Here is a 27095-nt window from a genome sequence, read left to right as displayed (position 1 = left end):
AGCAGCAGTAGCTACTGAAGCTGTCCTCACAGTCCTCTTCCTTAGGAACCACAACCAGTCTCTTCTCTCTCTCTCTCTCTATCTCACACACACACACTAGTCACACCTTCAGGACTAGTTTCTGTCTCTCATACATCAATCATCTCCGCAACCAGTCTCTCTCTCTCTCTCACACACACAAGCACACACATACCAATCATCTCCCTGATCAGTCTCTCTCACACATACACACGTCACCTCTCTGGCCAGTCTCTCTCAATCACACAATGCTTTTGCTCTCTCTTACTTACACACAGGCTTTCAATCACACACGTGCTCTCTCTATTTCACTTACACACAAGCTTTCAGTCACACACATGTTCTATCTCACTTACAAACAGACTTAATCACACACATGCCCTCTCTCACAGCCATAAGCCAGCCAAAAACATGATCCATCTCTCTCACACACACACACATTGACACACACAAGCACCCTCCCTGTCTCACATACGCGAAGCACCCTCCCTGTCTCACATACACGTTACACTCTTACAGAAGCACCTTTCTTTCAGACTTGCATCATTTTTCACTTTTACTAAAAGTGAAAGTGATGCTCCCAACCTTTAAATAAGAAAACCACATTCCTATCAGAAGGCGAAATGACACCCTTCCTTCAGGTTCTGTCTTCCCAAGGGACAGCCACCCACACCGTACAGCTTCTTTGTTTTATGCTTTCAGGCAATAAAGCAAGTTTCTTTCTTCAAACTATCAGTCGTATGATTATTCATGTGGGAGATATGGAACAGAAAGACATCCTTAGTCAGCTTCCCTTTTAAATGGGAAGATTCCAGTCTTAGTCATTTAAAAAATATACATTTTCTAAAGGCTTAAAAAAAAAAAAAAAAAGCAAAACCGTTTCAGATTGGAACTATTCTAGTCTTCATGCTTAAATTATGCTTCAAAAAAAAAAACCCAAACCCCACCTGGCATCAGTATCTTAAATTTGTAATTTTTTTTTTTTACTTTAGTATTTGTCTCTACCCACTTTGTTAAATTTTATTTTCCAGAAGAGGAATGCTTAAAATTCAGTAATTTCATCTTTCATCCAACTTTCAACAAAACCAGCACAAAAGTTGAGGTACATATATTATAACATTTCATTTTTTTAAACTGGCTGATTCCTTTCTCACATACACATCACAAACACACACACACACAGAAGCTCCATTCCTTTCCCACATATACATCACATCACATACACACACACACACACACACACACACAGAAAGAAGATTGGCACAGCCGGTCTAGCTGATCACGTGGCCAAAGAAAGGAAGATCGGTGCAGCTGGAGACCAGACACTGAGACTTAGGGGGCACCGCGGCAGGCAGCCAGCCCTCGACTCGCCCTGCCTCCCCCCCAATGCCACCCTCCCGACGCCCCCCGCCCCCTGGTGGTCCAGCGGAGGGCCCGGGAGCGATCTGCCACTCCCGGGGCCTCGGCTGCCATGAAGCAAAATGGCGCCGGTAGCCTTCAGCCCCTGCATGTGACAGGGGCTACCGGTGCCATTGGTTGGCCCCTGTCACATGGTGGGGCTAAAGGTCACCAGTGCCATTTTGCTTAGTGGCAGCTGAGGCCCCGGGAGCGGCAGATCACTCCCGGGCCCTCCGCTGATCCACCAGGGGGGGCATCAGGAGGGTGGAACTGGGGGGGAGGCTGGGTGAGTTGAGGACTGGCAGAATTTTGAAAGGGCACTTTTTGCCCTTTGAAAATTCTGCTGCCTGCCATGGTGCCCCCCTAAGTCTCGGCGCCCTAGGCATAGGCCTAGCTCGCCTAGTGGTTCCTCTGGCCCTGCTGGGTACCCTTTGCCTTTATTTAGAACCTTGGAGTGTTCTTGACACTATGGGTATTTGCTTTGTACCTCCTTTGGAGCTTTGGGGGTCTTCATGCTACTTTTTCTGATACTTTGACCCTCTATCAGTGCCTTGTTTTTAATGTTTTGGGAGGTTTTTTTTCCCATTTTTAATGTTTCATTTCCCTTTCATGGTGACTTTGAGCTGTTCATGCCACACTTGGAACCACTTTGTTCCTTTTTACTGCCTTGGCAAGTTCATTCCACTGTTTTAACTTTTCGCCCTTTTTTGGAGCCTTGGGTTAGTCTGGCCAGTCCTGAAGCTCTTTAGTCCTTTCATGGTACTTTGGAGAATTCTAGCCATTGCTGGTACTATTTTTCCTCATTGTAGTTCCTTGGACTAGCCATACCACTTTTTAATGCCATGCTGAAACAGTCTTGATGCATTGGCATGCCTGTCAGCCTTCTGATGATATCTGCTTACAAGTTTTATTAGAAAAGATTAGAAAATCCTGATTGGGGAGGCCAAAATAGGCTGCATTGCTTCCCCCATTGAATTTAATTGTAAACAAAAGAACAAACAGAACAAATAAATGATTTTTTTTTTTTGGGGGGGGGGGGCCTCTGAAATTAACCAAATGAATAATTGTGAAATGAATAAAGCAAAGGGATGTGCAGATCTAAAATATTCATTGCAGTTCATTCATTTGGTTCATTTGGACCCATATTTGTTTCATTAGTTTTAATACAAAAAAAAATGTTTATTCATTTATTTTGTTTTTCATTAAACCAATGGAGGAAGTGCTACAGTCTAATAAAGGCTCTAGAATAGTGATTTTTTTAAAATCATTTCTAATGCAACTTGAGGGAAGAAATCATCAGAAGGGGGAAAAAAACTGAAAGGTATTTAGAGTGTGGCAAAGTGGCATAAATAGTAGCATAAGGCTCTGCAAACAGGTACCAGGCTTGTGGAATTGGCAGGAGTTCTCTAATGCAATATGAGTGAAGAAAAGAAGCAGTAAGTAGAGATGTGAATCGTGTGATCGATCGTCTTAACGATCAATTTCGGCTGGGGGGGAGGGAATCGGATCGTCGCGGTTTTGTTTTTTAAATATCGTGTAGATCGTAAATCGGGGAGGGCGGGAAAACTGGCACACTAAAAACATCCCTAAAACCCACCCCGACCCTTTAAAATAAATCCCCCACCCTCCCGAACCCCCCCAAAATGTCTTAAATTACCTGGGGTCCAGTGGGGGGTCCCGTTGTGATCTTCCACTCTCGGGCCCACGGGTGCGTTGATAGAAATGGCGCCGGCGCTACCTGTGCCGGCGCCATTTTACTTCCTGTCCCCCCGACATCACGAGCGTAGGAGACCGCTCCCGGACCCCCGCAGGACCCCCAGGGACTTTTGGCCAGCTTGGGGGGGCCTCCTGACCCCCACAAGACTTGCCAAAAGTCCAGCGGGGGTCCGGGAATGACCTCCTGCACTCGAATCGTGTTGCCGTACGGCCGGCGCCATTTTGCAATATGGCCGGCGCCGGCCGTACGGTTGGTTTAATGGAACAAAATCAGCATTGCTTTACCCAAGGCAAGTCTCACCACACAAATCTGCTTCACTTTTTTGAAGGGGTTAATAAACATGTAGATAAAGGTGAACCAGTAGACGTAGTGTATTTGGATTTAACAAAGTCCTCATGAGAGACTTCTAGGAAAAGTAAAAAATCATGGGATAGGAAGCGATGTCCTTTCGTGGATTACAAACTGGTTAAAAGACAGGAAGCAGAGAGTAGGATTAAATGGACAATTTTCTCAGTGGAGGGCAGTGGAGTGCCTCAGGGATCTGTACTGAGACCCATGCTTTATAATATATTTATAAATGATCTGGAAAGGAATACGACGAGTGAGGTAATCAAATTTGCAGATGATACAAAATTATTCAGAGTAGTTAAATCATACGCGTATTGTGATAAATTGCAGGCGGACCTTGTGAGACTGGAAAATTGGGAATCCAAATGGCAGATGAAATTTAATGTGCATAAGTGCAAGGTGATGCATATAGGGAAAAATAACCCATGCTATAGTTACACGATCTTAGGTTCCATATTAGGAGGGAGTACCAACAGGAAAGAGATCTAGGCATCATAGTGGATAATACATTGAAATCAGTGTGCTGCGACAGTCAAAAAAGCAAACAGAATGTTAGGAATTATTAGAAAGGGAATGATGAATAAAATGAAAAATATCATAATGCCTCTGTATCACTCCATGGTGAGACCGCACCTTGAATACTGTGTACAATTCTGGTCGCCGCATCTCAGAAAAGATATAGTTGCGATGGAGAAGGTACAGAGAAGGGCAACCAAAATGATAAAGGGGATGGAATGTCTCCCTTATGAGGAAAGACTAAAGAGATTAGGACTGTTCAGCTTGGAGAACAGACAGTTGAGGGGGATGTGATAGAGGTGTTTAAAATCATGAGAGGTCTAGAATGGATAAATGTGAATCACTCTTTCGGATAATAGAAGACTAGGGGGCACCTCATGACGCTAGCATATAGCACATTTAAAACTAATTGGAGAAAGTTCTTTTTCACTCAATGCACAATTAAACTCTGGAATTTGTTGCCAGGGGATGTGGTTAGTGCAATTAGTGTATCTGGGTTTAAATAAGGTTTGGATAAGTTCTTGAAGGAGAAGTCCATTACCTGCTATTAATCAAGTTGACTTAGAAAATAGCCATTGCTATCATGAGCATCAGTAGCATGGGATAGACTTAGTTTTTGGGTACTTACCAGGTTCTTATAGCCTGGATTGCCACTGTTGGAAACAGGATGCTGGGCTTGATGGACCCTTGGTTTGACCCAGTATGGCATGTTCTTATGTTCTTTGTTATATGGCCCGACTGGTGGCTTTGGGGACACAGCAGGACTCAGCTTTGGTTTTATGAGCCTTGGATTGGCTTTTGGGCTGGTGAGGTGGCATGTATTTATTTATTTAAAAGTATTTATATACCGTTTTTACAAATGTAAGTTTTATCAAAATGGTTTACAAAAAGTAATATAAACTAAAAGAGAGATTAGAAAATAAATTAAAAAGAATAAAAATTACACAAAATTGGTATAATAAACAATAAAAGTTAAAAAGAAAAGGTTTTATAAAATAAAAGGGTCTTAATAGGAAAAGAAAAACTTGTGCCATCAATTACCCTGTAAAATAAGGGGGGAAATGGGAGGGGGGAGTGAGTAAGTATCTGGAAAGGGAGGGAGAGGTGAAAAAGTTTTGTAGTGTTATAATAGCTCACGGAGGAAAAATACTAAAAAGGGGGGGGGGAGGAAGGATTGCGTGCTTATTGTTGTGTATTTGATGAAGAATTGAATGCTAATTGAAACAGATGTGTTTTCAGAGATTTTTTTAAAGTGAAGTGGATTTGATAATAGATGGAGTGGATTCGGTAATGAATTCCAGAGGGAGGGTCCTGCTACAGAAAACGCTCTCCTTCTGGTGATGTCTAGTCTTGCCAGTCGTGGTGATAGAATGTCTAATAGATTTTGTGTTAGTGATTAGAGATATGAATCGGAACCGGAATCGGTTTCGATTCCAGTTCCGATTCACATCGTTAATTTTTTTTTGTGCGGCCCGATCTCGGTTTTGTTTATCAGCTGTGCCCGAGCCGATAAACAAAAAAACCCACCCAACCCTTTAAAACTGTTCTCTTAGGGGCGGATTTTAAGAGCCCTGCTCGCCTAAATCCACCCAAATCCGGGCGGATTTAGGCGAGCAGGGCCCTGCTCGCCGGTAAGCCTATTTTACATAGGCCTACCGGCGCGTGCAGAGCCCCGGGACTCGCGTAAGTCCCAGGGTTTTCTGAGGGGGGGCGTGTCGGGGGCGGGCCCGAACCACGCGGCGTTTTCGGGGCGTGTCGGAAGCGTTCCGGGGGCGGGCCCGGGGGCGTGGCTACGGCCCAGGGCAGTCCGGGGCGTGGCAGCACCCTCCGGACCCGCCCCCAGGTTGCGTCCCGGCGCGCTAGCGGCCCGCTGGCGCGCGGAGATTTACGTCTCCCTCCGAAAGGCGTAAATCCCCCGACAAAGGTAAGGGGGGGTTAGACAGGGCCGGGCGGGTGGGTTAGGTAGGGGAAGGGAGGGGAAGGTGAGGGGAGGGAACGGGGGTAGGCTGCGCAGCTCGGCGCGCGCCGGCTATACGGAATTGATAGCCTTGCGCGCGCCGATCCAGGATTTTAGCGGATACGCGCGGCTACACGCATATCTACTAAAATCCCGCGTATTTTTGCTTGCGCCTGATGCGCCAGCAAAAGTACGCCAAATCGCGCGGTTTGAAAATCTACCCCTGTGCTTTCCCCACCCTCCCCACCCTCCCGAACCCCCCCAAAACTTTTTACAAGTACCTGGTGGTCCAGTGGAAGTCCCGGGAGCGATCTCCCACTCCCAGGTTATCTGTGCCATTGGCCAGGCCCTGGCACATGGTAGGAGTAATGGACAGCCGGCACCATCTTTAAAAATGGCGTGGGCCATCCAGTGCTCCTACTATGTGACAGGGGCCAGCCAATGGCACGGATACCCTGTCACATGGTAAGGGCAAAGGGCCATCGGCGCCATTTTAATTAGTGGCAGCCGACGGCCCAAGAGCGGGAGATGGCTCCTGGGACCCCCACTGGACCACCAGGTACTTGTAAAAAGTTTTGGTTGGGTTCGGGAGGGTGGGGGAACTAGTAATGCAGGCGGGATATGGCACTGCATGCAGGAAGATCCCAACACCCCTGGTATCAGGGTTAGGGCACTGTGTGCAGGAAGATTACAACACCCCTGATATCAGGGTTAGGGCACTGTGTGCAGGAAGATCACAACAAACCTGGTATTAATAGGGATAGGGCACTGTGTGCAGGAAGATCACAACACCCCTGGTGTCAGGGTTAGGGCACTAGTGTGCAGGAAGATCACAACACTCCTGGTATTAATAGGGTTAGGGCACTGTGTGCAGGAAGATCACAACACCCCTGGTATCTGGGTTAGGGCACTGTGTGCAGGAAGATCACAACACTCCTGGTATTAATGGGATAGGGCACTGTGTGCAGGAAGATCACAACACTCCTGGTATCAGGAATAGGGCACAAGTTCTAGTCATATTGACTGATCACATTACTTTTTTTGTCAACTACCAACAGTTTCCATTTCCCATCCCCCCAACCATCACCTCAGTTGGAACCTTGGTAACATCAATAGATAAGAGGGCAGCCAGCCAATAGGAATACATATTCATTACTAACTGACCTTTACTGACTTGGAAAGTGTCAATAATTTGTATCATTTTCTGTTAGTGAGCCTGAGTTTCCATTTCCATTTCCCATCCCCCCAACCATCACCTCAGTGGGAACCTTGGTAACATCAATAGATAAGAGGGCAGCCAGCCAATAGGAATACATATTCATTCCTAACTGACCTTTACTGACCTGGAAAGTGTCAATTTGTATCATTTTCTGTTAGTGCGCACTAACGGGAGTTAGTGCGCACTAACACGATTTAACGAATTTTAACGATAAATCGTTAGAATTTCTATTGTATTGTGTTCTATATTAAGATGATATTAAAATTATTGGACGATAATTTTAATCGTTGAAAAACGATTCACATCCCTACTAGTGTGTGTCTTTCTCCAAACTTTGAGCCTGACCGGTGGTCCTTCTCAGGATCTTCCCCCGGGGGCATGGTCATCTGCCACCGGCCCAAGGATCCACCCACAACTATCCCAAACAATAACACTTAGTCCAGGTTGAGGGCCCGGTATTGGGTCTGGGTCCTGGTCAAGGCCTCAGTGTCAGGACCCAGCCTCTGGGTCAGGCAGCAGTATCAGGCCTAGGTCCAGGCTCCAGCCTATGCCAAGGCATCAGCTTTGTGTAAGCTGAGGCTGAAGTTGCAGTGACCTAACATGGCCTTGGCCTAAGCAAGGCCAAGGCTTTAGCCTGGGCCTAGGCCTCGGCAGCGGCGGATCCCCACTAGACTGGGTAAGTGGGTGCCAGGGGGGATCCTGGCCCTGGCATTTATCCTGGTGGGAAGGATAGGTGGTGACATTTTTCCAGGTGGAGGAATGGGACTAGAGATGTTGGGGGACCCCATTTTCTTTTTTCAGGATTTTTCTTTTTAATGTTTGATTTGTTTCTTTTTCATGAATAAATTGAATCAAACATTCCATGAACCAAAATTTGTGGGAAAATCCCTCCCAAAAATGAACCAAAAATGAAAACAATTTTTTTTCCTGTACACCTCTACATTTTTTGTGTTATTGTCCACATTTTGTATACTGAATAGGGTTTCACTGTTTATAATGGTCTGGATAATGTTACACCGTATCATTGACTGATGAACTACTATGAATGTCTCTATTCTGCTGCATTCATGAAGCCAGAAGCACCCCACTAGGATACAAATTAAGAAAAATCACTAGTCAGTAGTCATTTTGGACTAGAACGCTGTTTCACTGCAAGGTGCAGTCAGGCGCACACTACATAATTATATAGGTCTATGAGAGAGGTTTTCAAAGTGCCCTTTCTAAGCCCCCTCTTCTGTCTCTTCTTTTCTGATTTTTTTGTTGAATACATATTTAACTCTTGATTTCTTTCTCTCACTGCTATTTCCTTACCTTTCTGTCTTTCTATAATTCTTTGTTCATATATTATCTGTGATCATAGACAGCTGTTCTGTGTAACTTTCCTGCTGAGAAATACTGCAAAAATAACAAGGTAGATAGGAAAAGTCAGGGCAAAGTTTCCATCTGGGCAGTCATGTAGAAGGCAACACAGACATAGTGAACTCTACAGAAAGAGTGGAGACCGTCTTTACACAGATGGCGTACAAATAACTACCATTATAGATACATATTGTATATATGCAATATAGGCATCTATGCTTTATCTTAAAGTTTTATTTCATTTCTGAACACTAGTGCCTCAAGAGCCTGCAATTGTCAAACTGTATGTTTCAATGAATCTCGAAAGAACAGAAGCTGATACAATCTCTACATGGTACAAAATTTAAGAGACAATCAAACCAATGAAATAGAGAGGAAATATCTTATTTATTATCCAGCCTATTAATATCTAATTGCTACCATGAAAACAACATCATCAGAAATAAGTGCAGATCTAATTTAATCCACTGCCTCTCGCCACACAATGGGCCGCAGACAGTATCAGCAGTTTATCAAGCACTGTATTATAATCATTTGATGTTGTTTCCCATCTAATCCCACTATTTTTATTTAATCCACTTAAAAACTTTATTTTCTTTAAACCCAAAACCCAAAAACTTTCATTAAATCTAATTTCTATTTAATGAAGCATTATTCACGCTAAAAATTGAACTGTAGTTCATTTTATTTTAACACTGTCCCGACATGGACCATGTTTCAACTGTTTCCAGTCTTCATCAGGGGATGCCTTGTATCCTAATTTCATATTTGCCTTTCTGACACTCTAGTCAATCAATTCAGCCTAAAACAAACAACAATGTTAAAAATTCTCACTACATGAATACGTCTCACCCAACACCACCCATTAAACATTTCATTTCCAAATTAGTTGTTCACTATTTCATTCTCGTAGTTTCCTACCTTCAAAAAGTATCACTACATACGAAATAATTCTACCGTAGTTTCAATTGCAGCATTAATGGCGCCTCGGCGTTCAAACTCATGTCTTCACTTCCTTCAACAACATTTATACCCAGCCACCCACCCGGAAACTTCAGCTGTCAATCACATTTAAAGGGACTGTTCATCATTAAACAAGCTTTATTTAAAATACTGACCAATCAATTTCCCTGTTTAAGCCGGAGGGAACTCGCGGGGAATCACGTGACGCCGCGTCACTCTGACGTTGCGCCGAAGTCACGTGATTCCCCGCGGGGTCGCTTCCGGGATCCTCGTTCGGCCCAAAAGGAACTTTTGGCCAGCTTGGGGGTGTCAGGAGGCCCCCCCAAGCTGGCCAAAAGTTCCTTTTGGGCCGAATGAGGGTGCCGGAGGGAACTCGCGGGGAATCACGTGACGCCGCGTCACTCCGACGTGGCGCCGACGTCACGTGATTCCCCGCAGGGTCGCTTCCGGGATCCTCGTTTGGCCCAAAAGGAACTTTTGGCCAGCTTGGGGGTGTCAGGAGGCCCCCCCAAGCTGGCCAAAAGTTCCTTTTGAGTCGAACGAGGGTGCCGGAGGGAACTCGCGGGGAATCACGTGACGCCGCGTCACTCCGACGTGACGCCGACGTCACGTGCTCCTTGCAAAGTTGGTCAGAAATGGCGTCCTGACCCCGCTGGACCACCAGGGAGTTGTGGTAAGTCTTGGGGGGGGGGATTAAGGAGGGTGAGGGGTTTAAATTTTTATTTGCACATATGGACATATACTCAACTCATTGAATTCTGTTTATGTCCATATTGACCGCAAATGGGACCCCCTTTGGACATATGGACATATGAACTTAAACTTTTGCTCTGCACATCCCTAATATTTGTATATACTGCTACTACATCTAATCCTAGCTAATGCCAGGTTCTCACTGGGAAAAATTTCCTTAACTAAGGAATCAAGTTGAACAATCATATCAGAGGAATCTCTAACAAACGATGGTAGTTCCTTGACCAGGGGCGCTAAAAATTTGTCCAGCCGCTTTCAGTCTTTGTGGACTAGGGATGTGAATCGTTTTTTAACGATTTAAATTATTGTCCGATAATTTTAAAATCATCATTAATCAGTAAGGGACTCGATACAATAGGAATTCCCTCGATTTATCGTGAAAAATCGTTAAATCGAGTATGGGAATTATTTGGGGGGAGGGCGGGAAAACAGGCACACCAAAACAACCCCTAAACCCACCCCGACCCTTTAAAACCAATCCTTTACCCTCCCCCACCCTCCCGAACCCCCCCAAAATGTTAAATTACCTGGTGGTCCAGTGGGAGGGGGTCCCGGCGCGATCTCCCGCTCTCGGGCCATCGGCGCCATTTTGGCTACCACTGATAAAAATGGCGCCGATGGCCCGATAAAAAAAAACCCACCCCGACCCTTTACAAATTACCCCTTTGCTTCTCCCACCCTCCCGACCCCCCCCAAAAACCTTTTACATGTACCTGGTGGTCTAGCGGGGGGGGTCCGGGATCCATCCCTTCAATCATACCCTCGGTGCCGGTGCTGGACTGGTTTCAAAATGGCGCCGATCGCCTTTGCCCTCACTTTGTCACAGGGAGTGGTCACTCCCTGTGACAAAGTGAGGGCAAAGGCGATCGGCGCCATTTTGAGTCCTGGCATCGGACGGCCAGCGTGCAGGAGGTCGCTCCCGGACCCCTGCTGGACTTTTGGCAAGTCTTGTGGGGGTCAGGAGGCCCCACCAAGCTGGCCAAAAGTCCCTGGGTGTCCAACGGGGGTCCCGGAGTGACCTCCTGCACTCCGACCGTCTGATGCCAGTACTCAAAATGGCGCCGATAGCCTTTGCCCATACTATGTCACAGGGGCTACCGGTGCCATTGGTCAGCCCCCTGTCACATGGTAGGAGCACAAGATGGCGCCGATGGCCATGTGACAGGGGCTGACCAATGGCACCGGTAGCCCCTGTGACAAAGGCTATCGGCGCCATGATGAATCCGGCACCAAGGGTTTGAGTGCAGGGGATGGCTGCCGGACCCCGCGCTGGACCACCAGGGAGTTTTGGTAAGTCTTGGGGGGGTTATTTACATTTTTATTTAGGTGGCCGTAGAATTCGGCAAATATTCGTGTATTCGTGGGAAATCGCTATACGTTTCGCTTCCCAATGAATACTACAAATAGTGCAGTATACGTTGCGGATCGCCAATACGGCGAAAATGAATGCACACCCCTACCGGATATGTGCAGAAGTGCCAGGCCACCCAAAAGGGGTAGGGGATGTGGTCTCGGCAGGGAGGGATGGGGCGGGGATGGTTGGCACAGTGGCCATTAGGCCCTGTCCCGGGGAAACCCTCATCGGCAACCTTACTTCTGCTCTGAAGGAGCAAGTAAGTTAAAAAACAAACAAAAAAAATAGGGTAGCTAGGTAGGGGTTAGGGGTCAGATTGGAGAGGGGAAAAAGTAGGAAGGTTAGGTAGGGGAGTAGGGAAATTCCCTCCCAGTCTGCTCCTTAATTGGAGCGGAGTGGGAGGGAACTGGGAAACTGCGTTGCTGCGCCTATTTCTTTAAAATTCTAGCCTGTCAGGTTTTCAGGATAAGCAAAATTAAGAAAATCAGTGACCTCCCGGTCAGCCTTGAATCAGACTACTTAAAAATTTCCCCGGGCTGGTTTCTACTTCCCTCCGGTTGTGACAACAACATAAGATTATCCTCAAATTTTTCAGCTATGAATTTGAAGACCCCCTGGTCTGCCTAAAAAGCTTTTATTTCACTGTCTTTCCGCGATGGTCCCAGGGGTGCACTCTCCCGGTGATGCAGAATTCTTTATACAGGAGAAAGTCCCTGCATATGTTTAAGATTTATGACACTTCAGCGCTGCCGCTACTGCTGCATCTCCGCCTCCCTGATCTCTTGCCTTGAGCTGCTTAACCACCACAAAGTAATTACAGACGTTTGCTTCCAACACACAAATTCTGAAAATCCTGGTCCCCCTGACGCAGCCTGTCACGAAACACGGCCGTGTCGAGGTCGTCTCAGCTGAATAAAAACTGTGCTGCTTGATAAATTGTTATTGTTCAGTAAAATTATTTGCCGCACATTATTTTTCAGGTTTTCAGGATACCCACAATGAATGTGCATTAGATAGATTTGCATGCACTGCCTCCATTGTATGTAGATTTCTTTCATGCATTATGGATATCCTGAAAACCTGACTGGCTAGGTGTATCCCGAGGACTGGGTTAAGAACCTCTGCAGTTGCCCATTATGCAAGGTAGCTAAATTCACAGTCAGTCCCTACTGGGTGACCTCCAGGAGTGGGGTGCCAGCCAGGAGGAAGTTTGATGGCTGGAGTGGAGCTTATCTGGTTTGTAGCAGAAGACAAAGGAGGTGCTGGTGGGCTGTGAGCAGAGCCCTTCGTGCTTGTGGCTGAAGATGAAGGAGGCCCAGTGGGCCATTAGTGGAGCTCATCCCATTCACAGCTGAAGACAAGGGAGAAACAGGTGGGCTGTAAGCAGAGCCCATCATGCTTGCAGCTGAAGATGACAGAGACCCGGTGCACCACAAGTGGAGCCCATTGTGTTCATGTCTCAAGACGAAGGAGACCCCTGGGCCACGAGCTGAGCCCATCACACTTGCAGCTGAAGATGAAAGTGGTCCCTGGGCTGCAAGCGAAGCCCATCCTGCTTGCGGCTGAAGATGAGAGAGCCACTGCAGGTTGCAGCCGAAGAGCAGTTAACAGCTGATATCGCAGCCTGTGAGTGTGAGAGTGCACAGAATGACAGGCACCGGAGGGTGTCCATGTGATTTCGAGCCTGTGTGCCTGAGTGGGGGTGCATGTTTATGTGTGAGAGGGAGCCAATGTGAAGGAATGTATGTAAGTGAGAGAGAGAGCCTAAGTATAGGGGTATATGAGTGTGCAAGAGAGAAAAGGAGCCTGTGTGAGTGCCTGCTTGCCAGAGAGAGATGGAGCCTATGTGAGGAGGGTGTGTACAATAGAGAGAAGGAGTTTATGTGAGGGTGTATGTGTGTGTGCAAGAGAGAGGGAGCTATGTGAGGGTGTGTGTGTGTGAGGACAGAGGTAGCCTGTGTGAGTGGCTGTGTGTATGCGAGAGAGGGAGACTGTTTGAAAGGGTGTGTGTGTGTGTGTGTGTGTGTGTGTGTGAGAGGTAGCCTGTGTGAAGAGGTCTATATGTGTGAGGGAGAGACAAATGGAGGGAGTGCATATGCAAGGGTGTGTGAAAGTGTGTGCAAGAAAGAGGGAGCCTGTGTGAGGGAGAGGGGATCCAGAGATCACTGGTGGGAGGAGGGAGGAATAGGGAAGTGAACCTTGGTGAGAAGTGCTAAAGGAGGTATCCACCACGAGTTCCAAATATTTTAGGTACGCCACAGTAAAAAGGCTCCAGATTATTTAAATCATTTTATTTATGTATTTATATTCCATCTTTCAGATACTTCAAAGCAGATTACATTCAGGTACTGTAGATATTTCCCTGTTTTAGGGGTCTCACAATCTAATTGGATCATTTATCATTTAGCGTTAAGGCTGTAACACCACAAATGTCACACTTGTTATGCAAGTGGGAGGAGTTTGGGCAGAGGTAATGGTAATGAGTGGCTCCTAAAGTCAAATGCGATAGATAATGCAGGTTTTAACTACACCTTTTTTCTGTGCATTTTGCGGCATTAGCTACCAAAAAGGGTTTTAATTGCACATGCCAGTTCAGGGAGAGAGAGAAAACAATATGTAATTTTACTATTTGTAGTTATACCACATCACAAAAGATTTTCTGTCATTTGGAGCAATGAAAAATAAAAGAGTTGATTTGTACAATGTACTCTCCACCTAGCTTGATTGAAGCTAGGTAGAGAGTGCATCAAGCTAGGTAGAGAGTACATTGTACAAATCAACTCCTCTTTTACCTTTCATCACTCCAAATGATAGAAAATCTTTAGTGATGTCATCTTTGCTGTTCGTACCTCTGACTGTGTATGTAAAACTGACTCCCCAAACCTACCCAATCCCTCAAACTCCACCCCGAGTTAAAAGTGCCCCTTCTTACCATGGTATAAATAGTCTCTCTCTCTCTCTCTCTCTCTCTCTCTCTCTCTCTCTCTCTCTCTCTCTCTCTCTCTCTCTCTCTCTCTCTCTCTCTCTCTCTCTCTCTCTCTCTCTCTCTCTCTCTCTCTCTCTCTCTCTCTCTCTCTCTCCCCAAACCAGCATGTGTGATAAAAACCTTTTCAGTCAGCACATGATGCGAAAGATAGCGTGTGTGCGCTAAAAGTATTGTTGGTTGTTTAAATTATTTATGCAATGCGGATGCAAGGAAATTATCCTAACCATGTCCCCTTTTTTTAGCATGGGTGTTATTTCTGCTGAACTTCACTGGAATTCGGACTGCCTACGTACTATCTTCCTCGAAGGTCTCAGTCCCCGGATCAAGGATGAGCTCGCGGCCCGGAAACTGCCCGAATCCCTGGATTCCTAGATAGACCTTGCTGGTCGTATCAACCACCACCTTCAAGAATGTTCACAAGAGGCTAGAGTGTCCAGGAGGATTGCACCAAGCTCACCCCGAATTCGACGAATGCACTCTCCTAAGCCCCACACCACTCAGAATAAAAAAGTGGAAGAGCCAATGCAGATGGGTCGAAGTAGGCTTTCTCCGAAAGAAAAACACCATCTCCAGCAATCAGGTCTCTGCTTGTATTGTGGCCAACCCAGACATGCCATAGCTTCATGCCCTGTCTGTCCAGGAAACTCCCAGGCCTAGATTCTGCCAGAGGACTATTCCTAGGCCTGACTTCACCCTCTCCTCTATTAACCGTGCCAGTCTCCATCAAACTAGATATTCAGGATTTTCACACTCTGGCTTTGGTGTACTCTGGGGCTGGTGGGAATTTTATTCTGAAACAACTTGTGAAACATCTCCGAATTCCCACCGTCTGCTCCCCAGTGCCCTTACTTCTCTCCTCCATTCACGCAGAACCTCTACCAGGTGAGGTTACTCACTCCACGGCTCCTATCCAGCTCTGTGCTGGCTCTCTACATGCAGAGACCATTTCATTCCTCATTCTGGATAAAGCAATACACCCCATGGTCCTGGGACTGCCGTGGTTACAGCTGCACACCCCGCAGTTTGACTGGGTCACATTACAACTTTCTCGATGGGGTAATTCCTGCCATGACAAATGCTTAGAGGCCGTCTCACCTGTGCCTTGCCTAACCACTTCTGCTTGTCTTCTGGGCCTCCTGCCACAGTATTCCTCATACGCGGATGTCTTCTCCAAAAAGGCTGTGGCCACCCTACCTCCACATCGTTCCTTTGTGCAATAAATTTGCTGCCCAACACAGAACCTCCTCGCGGTAGGATTTACCCTTTGTCCTTGACCGAAACGCAAGCCATGTCGGAATAAATTCATGAGAACTTGGCCAAAGGCTTCATCCGGCCCTCCAAATCTCCCATTGATGCGGGCTTTTTATTTGTGGGAAAGAAAGACGGCTCATTCCGGCTGTGCATCAACTACCGTGGCTTAAATGAGATCACTCTGAAGGATCGCTATCCTCTACCTTTCATTTCATAACTCTTTGACAGACCAGGGTGCTAAACTTTTCACCAAAATTGGACCTTAGAGGGGCTTACAACTTGGTCCAGATCCACCAGGGCGATGAATCGAAAACTGTGTTTAACACACGTGATGGCCACTTTGAATATCTTGTGATGCTGTTCGGTCTCTGTAATGCTCCAGCAGTTTTTCAGAATATGATGAACGAGATCTTCAGAGACATGCTCTACCGATGTGTCATAGTAGTACCTGGACGACATCTTAGTTTTCTCTCAAGGCCTTCAAAGCTACCATCAGGATGTCTACAGTGTTCTTCAGTGTTTGCGGGGCATCCAGTTGTATACCAAACTGGAGAAATGTTCTTTTAAACAAGAGTCCATTCCTTTCCTTGGCTACGTGGTTTCCAGCCAAGGCTTTTGGAAGGATCACCAAAAATCCAAAAGTATCAACGACTGGCCTCAACCCACAGGCCTCAAGGCCCTGCAGAGATTTCTTGGCTTCACCAATTACTACAGATCATTTATTTATCACTATTCTACTCTGACCGCTCCACTCATGGCCATGACTCGCAAGGGGGCCAATCCATCTCAGTGGTCACCCGAGGCCATGACCGCCTTCCAGGTTCTCAAGGCTGCCTTCCTACAGGAGCCGTGTCTTTGCCAACCGGATCCACGATGGCCCTTCATTGTTGAAGTCGATGCCTCTGATTTTGGCGTAGGAGCAGTACTCAACCAATATTCGGCCACCCATACCTTAAACCCCATTCATTCTTCTCCAGCAGAACATAATTATGCAATTGGGGATAAGGAGTTGTTGGCAATTAAACTGGCTTTCGAGGAATGGCGTCCCTGGCTCGAGGGAGCGCAGCATCAGATTACAGTATATACTGACCACAAGAACCTCGAGAATTTGCATCGTACTGAATGCCTAAACCATCGACAGGCCCGTTGGGCCCTTTTCTTTACTCAATTTAATTTCCTGTTACGATATCATCCAGCCAATAAAAATTGCCATGCCAATGCACTCTCCTGGTCCTTTATCACTGAAGATGTCCCCAATGTTCCTCGGCACATAATTGATCCAGGTAAAGTCCTCCTTTCTGCTACATTCACTATGCAGCCTGGAAAAATGGTAGTCCATATTGAATTTATAAAAATCTACATACAGGTAAAATTATTTTTACTTTACCAGTTAATTCTCAAAATAATATTTCTGTGGTCATTCTCATGTTTAATTCGTATGCTGATTTATTCATATTTATATGTTATAATTGTTTTTAGCCCCTGAGGCAGCCCTGTGGGGGCGAAACTCGGCCTGAGTCGGGCAAAAGTATGAATCTTGTGTCTCCATTCAAATAAAAGAATTTTTGGACAACATCTGGTGTCTAATCCACTATTTGCCCCCACTATGAAGAAGGACACACAAGTCTATGTTGAGACTTGCCCCACATGCGCACATCATAAGCATCCGGTGGGTCATCCTTGGGGTCTCCTGCAACCACTTCCCATGTCCAGTGAACTGTGAAAACACATAGCCATGGATTTCATTGTGGACCTTGCTCCTTCAAGTGGCAATAATACTATTTGGGTCACCATGGACCAATTTTCGAAAATGGATCACTTTGTGGTGCTACCTGGCCTTCCTTCGGCTCCAGAGTTAGCTAACTTGTTTATCCACCACGTATTCTGCCTCCACGGTCTCCCTATATACTTTCAGATCAGGGAGTACAATTCACCACCCGGTTTTGGAAATCCCTCTGCAAAATGTTCGACATCTCATTGGACCTCACTTCGGCTTACCATCCCCAAGCCAATTGTCAGACGGAAAGAACAAACAGGACTTTATAATAGTTCCTTCAAGCCAATTTATTTATTTATTTATTTATACTTTTTTTATACCGACCTTCATTAAAAATATCATATCAAATCGGTTTACAAGGAACAGTGTGATAAAACCTTAACCTTAACATAAACAAGTTACAGGAAAGTTACAATAAAACAGGGGTAATGGGGCTAAGGAGTAGAAGACGCTAGAAGCGGAAGGAGTAACTCAATAACAGTAATGGTGCAGTAACAGTGACTTTGCTGAAGTTTGTCTAGTTACAGGACTAATATCCGCGACCTATTCCATGACCTAGCTGGTGCTGGTTTAGTTACAGGAAGGCTTGACAGGTCTTAAGTTGTTTTTTTTAATGTCCGTAGACAAGGTTCTTGTCTGAGATCCGGGGGGATGGCATTCCAAATGGTTGGTCCCGCTGTCGAGAAGTCCCATTCTCTAGTGGTTGTTAGATGTGTGGATTTAGTGGAGGCGGCATGTAGGAATCCTTTGTATACGTTCTTGATAGGTCTAGAAGACGTGTGGAGCCTGAGTGGGAGTTGCAAGTCTATGGGGACCTGGTGGTGAATAGTTTTGTGAATGATAGTAAGGGCTTTGTGCATGATTCATGAAGCTTGCACAAAGCCTTCCAGAATTTTGCCGTGAACTGTGATCCTCGATCCGAGACTCTGTGCTTCGGTAGGCCATGAAGGCGAAAGATGTGGGTTATGAAGAGGTTTGCAAGCTCCAAGGCTGAAGGTAAGCCAGGCAGTGTCATGAAATGGGCCATCTTGCTGAAGCGGTCGACTGTGACCCAAATGGTATTCATACCTCCAGAGAGGGGAAGATTGACTACAAAGTCAGTAGCGATATGCGCCCAGGGCTGTTCCGGAGCTGGAAGCAGTTGCAACAATCCCCACGGTTGGCCAGAAGTAGGTTTGTGCTTGGCATAATGAGCCGTAGGAGAGTGTATCTTCCTTGATAGTTGGCCACCAATAATACTTCTGTAGCTTCAGCAGGGTACAGCATTGACCAGGATGGCCAGCAAGCTTGGAATCGTGCACCCAACAGAGCAATTTCTTCCTGAGGTGTTTAGGCATGATGGTTTTACCAGCGGGCACAGTATGGGGTACATTTTATAAAAAAGCGCGAGCGTGTACTTTTGTTCGCGCACCAGGCGCAAAAAAAAGTACACCGGATTTTATAAGATACGCACGTAGCCGCGCATATCTTATAAAGTCTGGGGTCGGCGCACACGCAAGGGGGTGCATATTTGTGCACCTTGCATGTGCCGAGCCCTGCGCGCCCTGCCCATTCCTTACGAGGCCGTTCCAAAATCAGAGCGGCCTCAGAGGGAACTTTCCTTCTGCCTCCCCCCTACCTTCCCCTTCCTTCCCCTACCTAATCCACCCCCCCAGCCCTATCTACACCCCCCTACCTTTATTCCCAAAGTTACGCCTGCTCGAGGCAGGCGTAGCTCATGAGTGCGGGCTGGCTACTGGCGTGCCAAGTTCTGGTCCGGGGGCTGGTACGGAGGCCACGGCCATGCCCCCGGAACACCCCCAGGCCAAAACCACGCCCGTGGCCATGCCCCCGGAATGCCCCCGATGACGTGCTGCCACAACATGCCCCCAACACGCCCCCGACAAGCCCCCCCAGGAAAGCCCCAGGACTTACGCATGTCCTGGGGCTTGTGCGCACTGCCGAGCCTATGCAAAATAGGCTTGGTGCATGCAGGGGGGGTTGGGGTAGGTTTTCAAGGGTTAAGAGCGTATGTTTTGCACGTAATCCTTTGAAAATCTACCCCTATGAGTAGCCACCAAGATGACTTTCTTCAGGTCGATAATATGCTGAGGTTCTTCTGGAACATCCTCCGAGAGAAAGGAGTGTGACATGGCATCAGCTCTGGTATTCTTGTCTCCAGGGCGATATTTGAGCACGAAGTAAAAATGGTTAAAAAATAAGGACCATCTGGCTTGTCTATGGTTAAGACGTTGCGCATGGCGGAGATACTCTAGATTTTTATGGTCCGTAAACACAGTAATTTGATGTTGAGCACCTTCGAGCCAAGGCCGCCATTCCTCGAATGCCAACTTAATAACCAGGAGCTCTTTATCGCCTATCCCATAGTTCTTCTCTGCGAGAGAGAAACGTCGCGAGAAGAAAGAACAGGGATGTAAGGATTTGGAGTCTCCGGTTTGGCTCAATACAGCCCCCCACACCAACATCAGAAGCATCAACCTTCATGATGAATGGCTTGTCGGGGTCTGGATGGTGCAGGCATGGTTCAGTGGAAAAGGCAGTCTTTAAATCCTCGAATGCGGAAATGGCCTCCGCAGACCATTTAGAAGAATTGGCCCCTTTCCGGGTCATTGCAGTTAAGGGCACAGTTAAAGAAGAATAGTTCTTTAAAAAGCTTCTATAGTAATTAGTGAACCCCAAAAATCATCTCAGGGCCTTCAGGCTCGTAGGTTGGGACCAATTTTTAAAACTCTCTAATTTTTGAGGATCCATCTGGAAACCATCTTTAGACACAATATAGCCAAGAAAAGGCACAGATTCCTTATGGAATTCGCACTCTGATAGCTTGGCATAGAGCTGATATTCTTGAAGTCTTCATAGTACTTGTTTGACGTCCTCTAGATGAGCAGATAAGTCCTGAGAAAATATCAGGATATCATCTAGGTACACTATGACACTCTTATACAACAAGTCCCGCAAGATGTCGTTCATCATGTTCTGGAACACAGCGGGTGCGTTGCACAGGCCAAAGGGCATTACTAAGTACTCGAGCATTGAAGGCTGTTTTCCATTCATCGCCACTGCGAATGCGAACTAAGTTATAGGTTCCCTTCAGGTAAAGTTTCGAGAATATCTTGGCTCCTTGAGGCCGGTCGAACAGTAGAGGTGTGAATCATGTGATCGATCGTCTTAACGATCGATTTTGGCTGGGGGGGAGGGAAATCTTATCGTCGGGTTTTTTTGTTTTAAAAAATCGTAAAAAATCGTTAAAAATTGTAAATCGGGGGAGGGCGGGAAAACCAGCACACCAAAAAAACCCTAAAACCCACCCCGAACCTTTAAAAGAAATCCCCCACCCTCCCGAACCTCCCAAAATGTTTTAAATTACCTGGGGTCCAGTGGGGGGGGGGTCCCGACGCGATCTCCCTCTCTCTATGGCCACGGCTGCATTGAGAAATGGCGCCGGTGGCCCTTTGCCCTTATCATGTGACAGGGCAAAGGTAGCGCCGGCGCCATTTTGTTTCCTGGCTCCCAACGTCACGCCTGCTGGAGATCGCCCCCGGACCCCAGCTGGACCCCCAGGGACTTTTGGCCAGCTTGGGGGGGCCTCTTGACCCCCACAAGACTTGCCAAAAGTCCAGCGGGGGTCCAGGAGCAACCTCCTGCATGCGGGCCGTATTGCCAATCTTCAAAATGGCGCCGGCGCTACCTTTGCCCTCACTATGTCATACGGGCGACGGTCGGACTGGACTGGAGTTGTTGGCATGCAGAGGACAGGAGAAACCTCCTTAAGGCACTTGCCATGACAACCTGGGCCCCAGCGGGAGAGTTCCAAAGTGGCCCAGTCGAATTGAGGCTGATGCGATTGCAGCCAGGGTAACCCCAGAACGATAGGGTGCATGGCTTTCTCTTACACAAAGAAGGAAATTGACTCAGTATGGAAGGCTCTGGTGTGGAGGGTTACCAGTTCAGTGCGACGGGTCACATCACCCGGCAAAGGCTCTCCATGGATAGATGATGAGAGCAGTGGAACCTTCAAAGTAATGAGGGGAATCCTCAAATGTTCCACTAGGCGTTGAAGTATAAAGTTGCCTCCTGCCCCTGAATCCACCAGGGCAAGAGTTTGAGTTTTGGACGGTCTGCAGATCAGAGAGACTGGGAGAGAGAGCGGAGGAGAGGGCGTAGTAAGGCCTAAGAACAGTCCTCCCGTAGGACTTAGGCCCGTTTGTTTCCTGGACAAATTGGCCATGTTGGGACATCATGACCAGCTTGTCCACAGTACATACACAGGTCATGCCTCTTCCAAAGTCTTCTCTCTTTTGAAGTCAGGTGACTGTGACCAAGTTGCATCGGTTCCTCTCCACTGGTGACTGGTATTGCTGGAACCATCTGAAGTGCAGGTTTAGCATGAACCTCCTTCTGAACCGGTCCTTTACTAGGCTTGAGTTCTTTCACCTTATCATGAAGCTGGTGGTCAATTCTAGTAGCCAAAGCCACTAGTTCATCCAGCGAGTCAGGTGTCTCACGAGCAGCCAGCTCGTCTTTCAAGCAAGTAACCAGACCTCTGAAGAAAAGGGTTTTCAGACATTTGGAATCCCAGCATAATTCTGTAGCAAGAGTTGAACTCTATTACAAAATCAGCCAGTGGCTGCTTGCCTTGCTTCAGGTCCACCAGAGCAGAACCCGCAACAGTCACTCGATCAGGATCATCAAAAACGAATTTAAACAAATCCAAAAATCCATCAATATACTGCAGAATTGGATCCTTACGTTCCCACAGCGTTGAGGCCCAAGATAAGGCCCTTCCATCAAGATAAGATAGAATAGAAGTAGTCTTGGCGAAGGCTGTGGGGAAGGGAGAAGGCTGTAATGCAAAAGGCATGCAGCACTGATTTAGGAAACCTCTAGTTCTTTGAATCTCTCCAAACGAACTGGAGCAGCCAGAGGTACCATCGTCTTTATAGTTACTTCAGGTAACTGACCTTCATTACTGGAAGCAGCGCTTTGATTCTTCTGTGTGTGCAGCTGATGGAACGCAGAAGTGAGTTTCTACAATGCATCCTGTTATTCAGCAATGCGCAGGACCGGGCCAGGAATGGCCTGCAAGGCATTGAGCTGTGCTGGATCCATGGAGTTAGCAATCTGTTATAGTTAGTGAGGTTTGGGTGGACCCTTGGACACTGTGGCAGCTGACCACGCCCACGGGGGTTAGTCCCGTGAGGGGCCACAGGTCAGGCTCAGCTCTGGACATACAAACACAGATAGTTCTTTATTTAGACAGTTTGCGAAGCCACCAGAGGTGGCAGTGGTGAGTAGAAGTTGTAACCTGGCTGGGCTAATATTCCCCAGGGCGCTGGAACAGCGGTTCCTCCGGTAGCAGTGCTGTAGTGGAGAGAACTGAGAAAGTGAGTACAATAGAACATTCACAGAGTCCCAAATATGGAGAAGCCCTGAGATAGGGAGAGCTGGCGCTCGAGGAGCGAGTACCAGATCCCTGGAGGAAAAGAGATTTGTTATCAAACAGTGGTTCCACGTAGGAGATGGCACTGGCGCTGGAACGGGGGCAGGCCCTCGAGGAGCGAGTACCTGGTTCCAGGGAGACAGCTCTGAGGAGTGGATGATAGTAGTACTCACTGATGGTGTCTGTAGCAAATTCTTCCAAGTAGAAGAGGAGATAGATGCAGGCAGCAGGTCAGGGAACATGGGCCCTTGAGGAGTGAGTACCGGTTACCTGATAGCGACCTGAAAGAAGTAAAAAGGCCCCCGAATGGGTACCCCGTTAGCAGAAAGAGTCCAATGGAAGTTGGAAGGCAGAGTAGTTGGGTACGGAGAGCGAATCCCACCCGTAAGAACACCCTTGCTAACTCAACGGCTAGCAATAAACAGTAGGCTTAAATACCCAGGCTGCATGACGTCATCACAGGGGGACGCCACTGAGGAACGTGCCAATGAGGAAATAAGAATGAGGGTCGTGTGGCGCGAGTGCCCTAAGGTGCCTGAAGAGCATGGCGGGAGGCAGCGCCCAAGCCAGTCCAGGGATGCCGGAGAGGACAGCAGGTGGACTCCATGGCAGCCAGGCGTCCGTGAAGAGCTGGAGGAGTCACAAAAAAGGAAAGGTAGGTGGAGTGAAGCCATCGGGAAGTGACGGTCGCAACAAAGCGTGGAAAGAAGTGAGAGTATCTCCTCTCGTGGGAGGGCTTTGGACCTGAAGAAAACAGTTGGGAGCCTGCAGACAACATCTTTGACAAGGATTTAATCAGGCAGTTCCATGCCACACATCCTAGAAAACTCAAACCCCCAGGGCAGGCCCTTAAGAGAGGGGGTACTGTTATGATCGTCGGTCGCAGACGCTGCGACTTTTCTTATTCACTTCGAGTGCTGCCGCCCTCTCTTCCTTGGGGGAACTCGCGGCTGTGGCTAGCCGCTTCCGATGCACATTTCCCTGTTCCAAGGACGCCGCCGACCGCCATGTCTCCTCTGGGCCTTCCTAAGCATGCTCGCACGCTACAATGCACTCCTTTAAGGACTCCAGGGCGGGAACCTCAGGGGTGTCTCCTCCTGATGACATCACTAGCCCTGGACTCTTAAGCACCACCGGGGCCTGACTCTAATCGACTTGGCAAATAATTCCTTCTTTGCTGAATCCTGCTTATCTCTCTGCGGATGCTGGTTCCTATATCCTGCACCTCCTGGCGTGAAACGCTCTCGGGTACCCGCTCCTTGGGGGCTTATTCCTTTCTCTGGCTATCCACTCCTCGGAGAGCCCTGCACCTCGGACGCTGCTTGCCAGCTTCCCCGCGCCTCAGGGTCACTTCTGGAACTACTCTACTCATGGAGACTTAACATTGGTGTACCCCTCTCTGCAGGCCATTGCCATACTGCTCTGCTTTGTGGAGTCTCAGCGTAGGTGTACCCCACTCTGCAGGTAATTGAAGACTCAGTGTGGCCATACCCCGCTCTGACGGCCATTGCCTTTATGTTGTGACTGTTCCGCACTCCCCGCTCCTTAGGATAGCGCCTTGTGTACTAGAGTAACTGTGCCATGCCCCCCACTCCTCAGGGTAGCACCTTGTGTACTTCAGTGACTACGCCTTGCTCCCCAGTTCCTTGGGGTAGTGTCCTTGTGCATTGCCAGAGACCCCTGGGCTTCCCCACTCCTCAGGTAAGCCTACATCATTCCTCCCATGCTGACTCACTCCGTGGCTCCGCTTCCTGGGATCATTCCTTCAGCACTCCTCCATACCCTGCCTTGCATTCCCCACTCCTCAGGGCCTGCTCTGTACATCTCCACTAAGAGGACCTACTCAGGCATTCGTATCCACACCCCAGCCTCCTACTCTCTCTGTACTCCCTGGGCTATGTCACCTGTTGCTACAGACCTCGTCTCCTGAAGGTGAGGCCCCGTTGTGCTCCTCCCCGTGGGTGGTACCACCTCTCACCTCGGGCCAAGGGCCCACTAACTAATAGATCCTAACACCCGGTACTACCTAAGGAGTTAACAGAATCAGGAAAGAAAGTGAAAAACACTTCTGGTGATATCTGAGGAGTTAAAGGATGTTTAAAGGATTTCTTGAAAGATATTAAATTTAGGACTAAATTCTAATTAAATATTGGGACTATATGTATTCTAACCACTTTCAGTGGGAAGATTTAAGAATTAAATTGGGAGATGAAGGGGGATTGAATAAATTTACATAACCTGAGGAATTTGAGTAAGTGGAATAAGAAGAAATTTCAGTGTAAATAAGGAGGACTTCCAAAGTGTTTGAGAGACTTTGCTAGAAGATGTGAAGCCCCAAGTTTCTTCTATCTGCTGTCTTATTATCTATTGCTGCTAATCAATTGAATATGAGAAGTGTAAATATTATTCAGTCATTTGATTAAACTATCAGTAAAGAATTTGGAAACCATCATTCTTCTCCTGTATGTTTATTGAATGCATTGACAATATAAATTGGCAGTGCTGTGAACTGAGATAGGGCTTGATTACAAAAAAGCAGGGTTGTTTGTCCTCACACATAAGAGCCTGGCCTTGGAGAATAAAGCTATCTGTAGAACAAGGGAAAGGTATATAGAGAATGTGGAAGTGTTTTAAGCAAAAAGGGGTCCATCCTTTATTCTTTCTATGTGCCCCTGGGTACCAAGTAAGGGATCAATCCCACCCAGGGGTTATATAATTAACTTAGATTTCATCATTATGCTTCTACAGAGTAGATTGAGTCTACTCTAAATTTGGCAATAAGCATCACTCCAAAATGAAGATGTCAAATCCTGAGACAAAGGAACAATGAGATCCTGTGAAAGCAGAATGTAGAGCTGGGGAAAGGCAATTAGAGAAAATCTTAGAAGAAATGTATAGGGGAAAAGACAAATGTGGTTCTTCTTCTGGATTTGTAGATATGGGCTGCAAATTCTAAAGGTGTACATTTGTTTTGAAATGACATGAAAAATGAAAAAAAAACCCAACCTGTTTAATTATGTATAGTTTTAAAACAAAACATCCTATGAAATTGTTTGTGTTTTTTAATTTCATTTAAAAAATATAAGGTACCCACTCTGGCACTGTCACCCACCACCACCATCAAATAGGTGCTGCTGGAAGTTAAAAACTGTGCCGCCCTACCAGATCTTCCTTATAACCCTACACTCTTCCACTCAGATGTATCTTACCACTTCTGTGGGGTCTCCAAAGTCCAAATTGGGCAGAATCCACAGACACTCTTGCAATGCTGGTTCATAATTTTGACAATAGAGCCAGACTCAGGGCCAAATGATGTCATTCTGTTGTAGAGCCATATGCTGTATTACAGTTCAGTAAAATAGTGCTGGCCTCAAAGCCAGCCATCATTATGTTCAAATTGGGACACAGCTGGGGAAAACTCCATTTGGATTTCAGGGATCCCACAGAAGGGATAAGAGGTAACCAGGGGAGCGAGGGGCATAATGGAAGGCCCAGAAGGGGTTCCAGTTTTAATTTTCAGTGGCACTAAGTTTTCTTTTGGGGGGGAGGGGCAGGGAGGAATCAGACCCCTTAGTTTCCTCTAGTTTTTCTTTCTTTCCTGTGCCTTTGGATGTTTCTTTCATTCCAAATAAATGAAATGAATAAAAATAAACCTTGAATGAAACAAAAAAATCACACAAAAAATGAAACCATTTTTTTTAGTGCACACCCCTAGTAAATTGCTAAAACATTTGCATTTTAAGTTCAAACAGCATTCCTTTAATTTCACTTGAGGAAAGTTTATTAAGGACCCAACTGTAAAGGTACCACTATACAAAAATATTATATACTATACTATAATTTTTAAAGATGAAAATAACTTTTGAATGCTAGGGGTTAAAAATCCTCCCACTTTTGCTCTCTCTTTCAATAAAGTCATGTCTTTTCTTCTTTTAAATTAATGTGTTTTTGTTGTTCTTGTTTTCTTTCTAGTCTCTGCTCTTCACTACCAAAGTCTTATTTAATATCCTGTTACCATAGTGAGCTGCCCCGTCCCTGG

Source organism: Rhinatrema bivittatum, chromosome 4, assembly GCF_901001135.1.
Source record: "Rhinatrema bivittatum chromosome 4, aRhiBiv1.1, whole genome shotgun sequence".
NCBI lineage: Eukaryota > Metazoa > Chordata > Amphibia > Gymnophiona > Rhinatrematidae > Rhinatrema > Rhinatrema bivittatum.
This window is presented reverse-complemented; position numbering follows the sequence as displayed.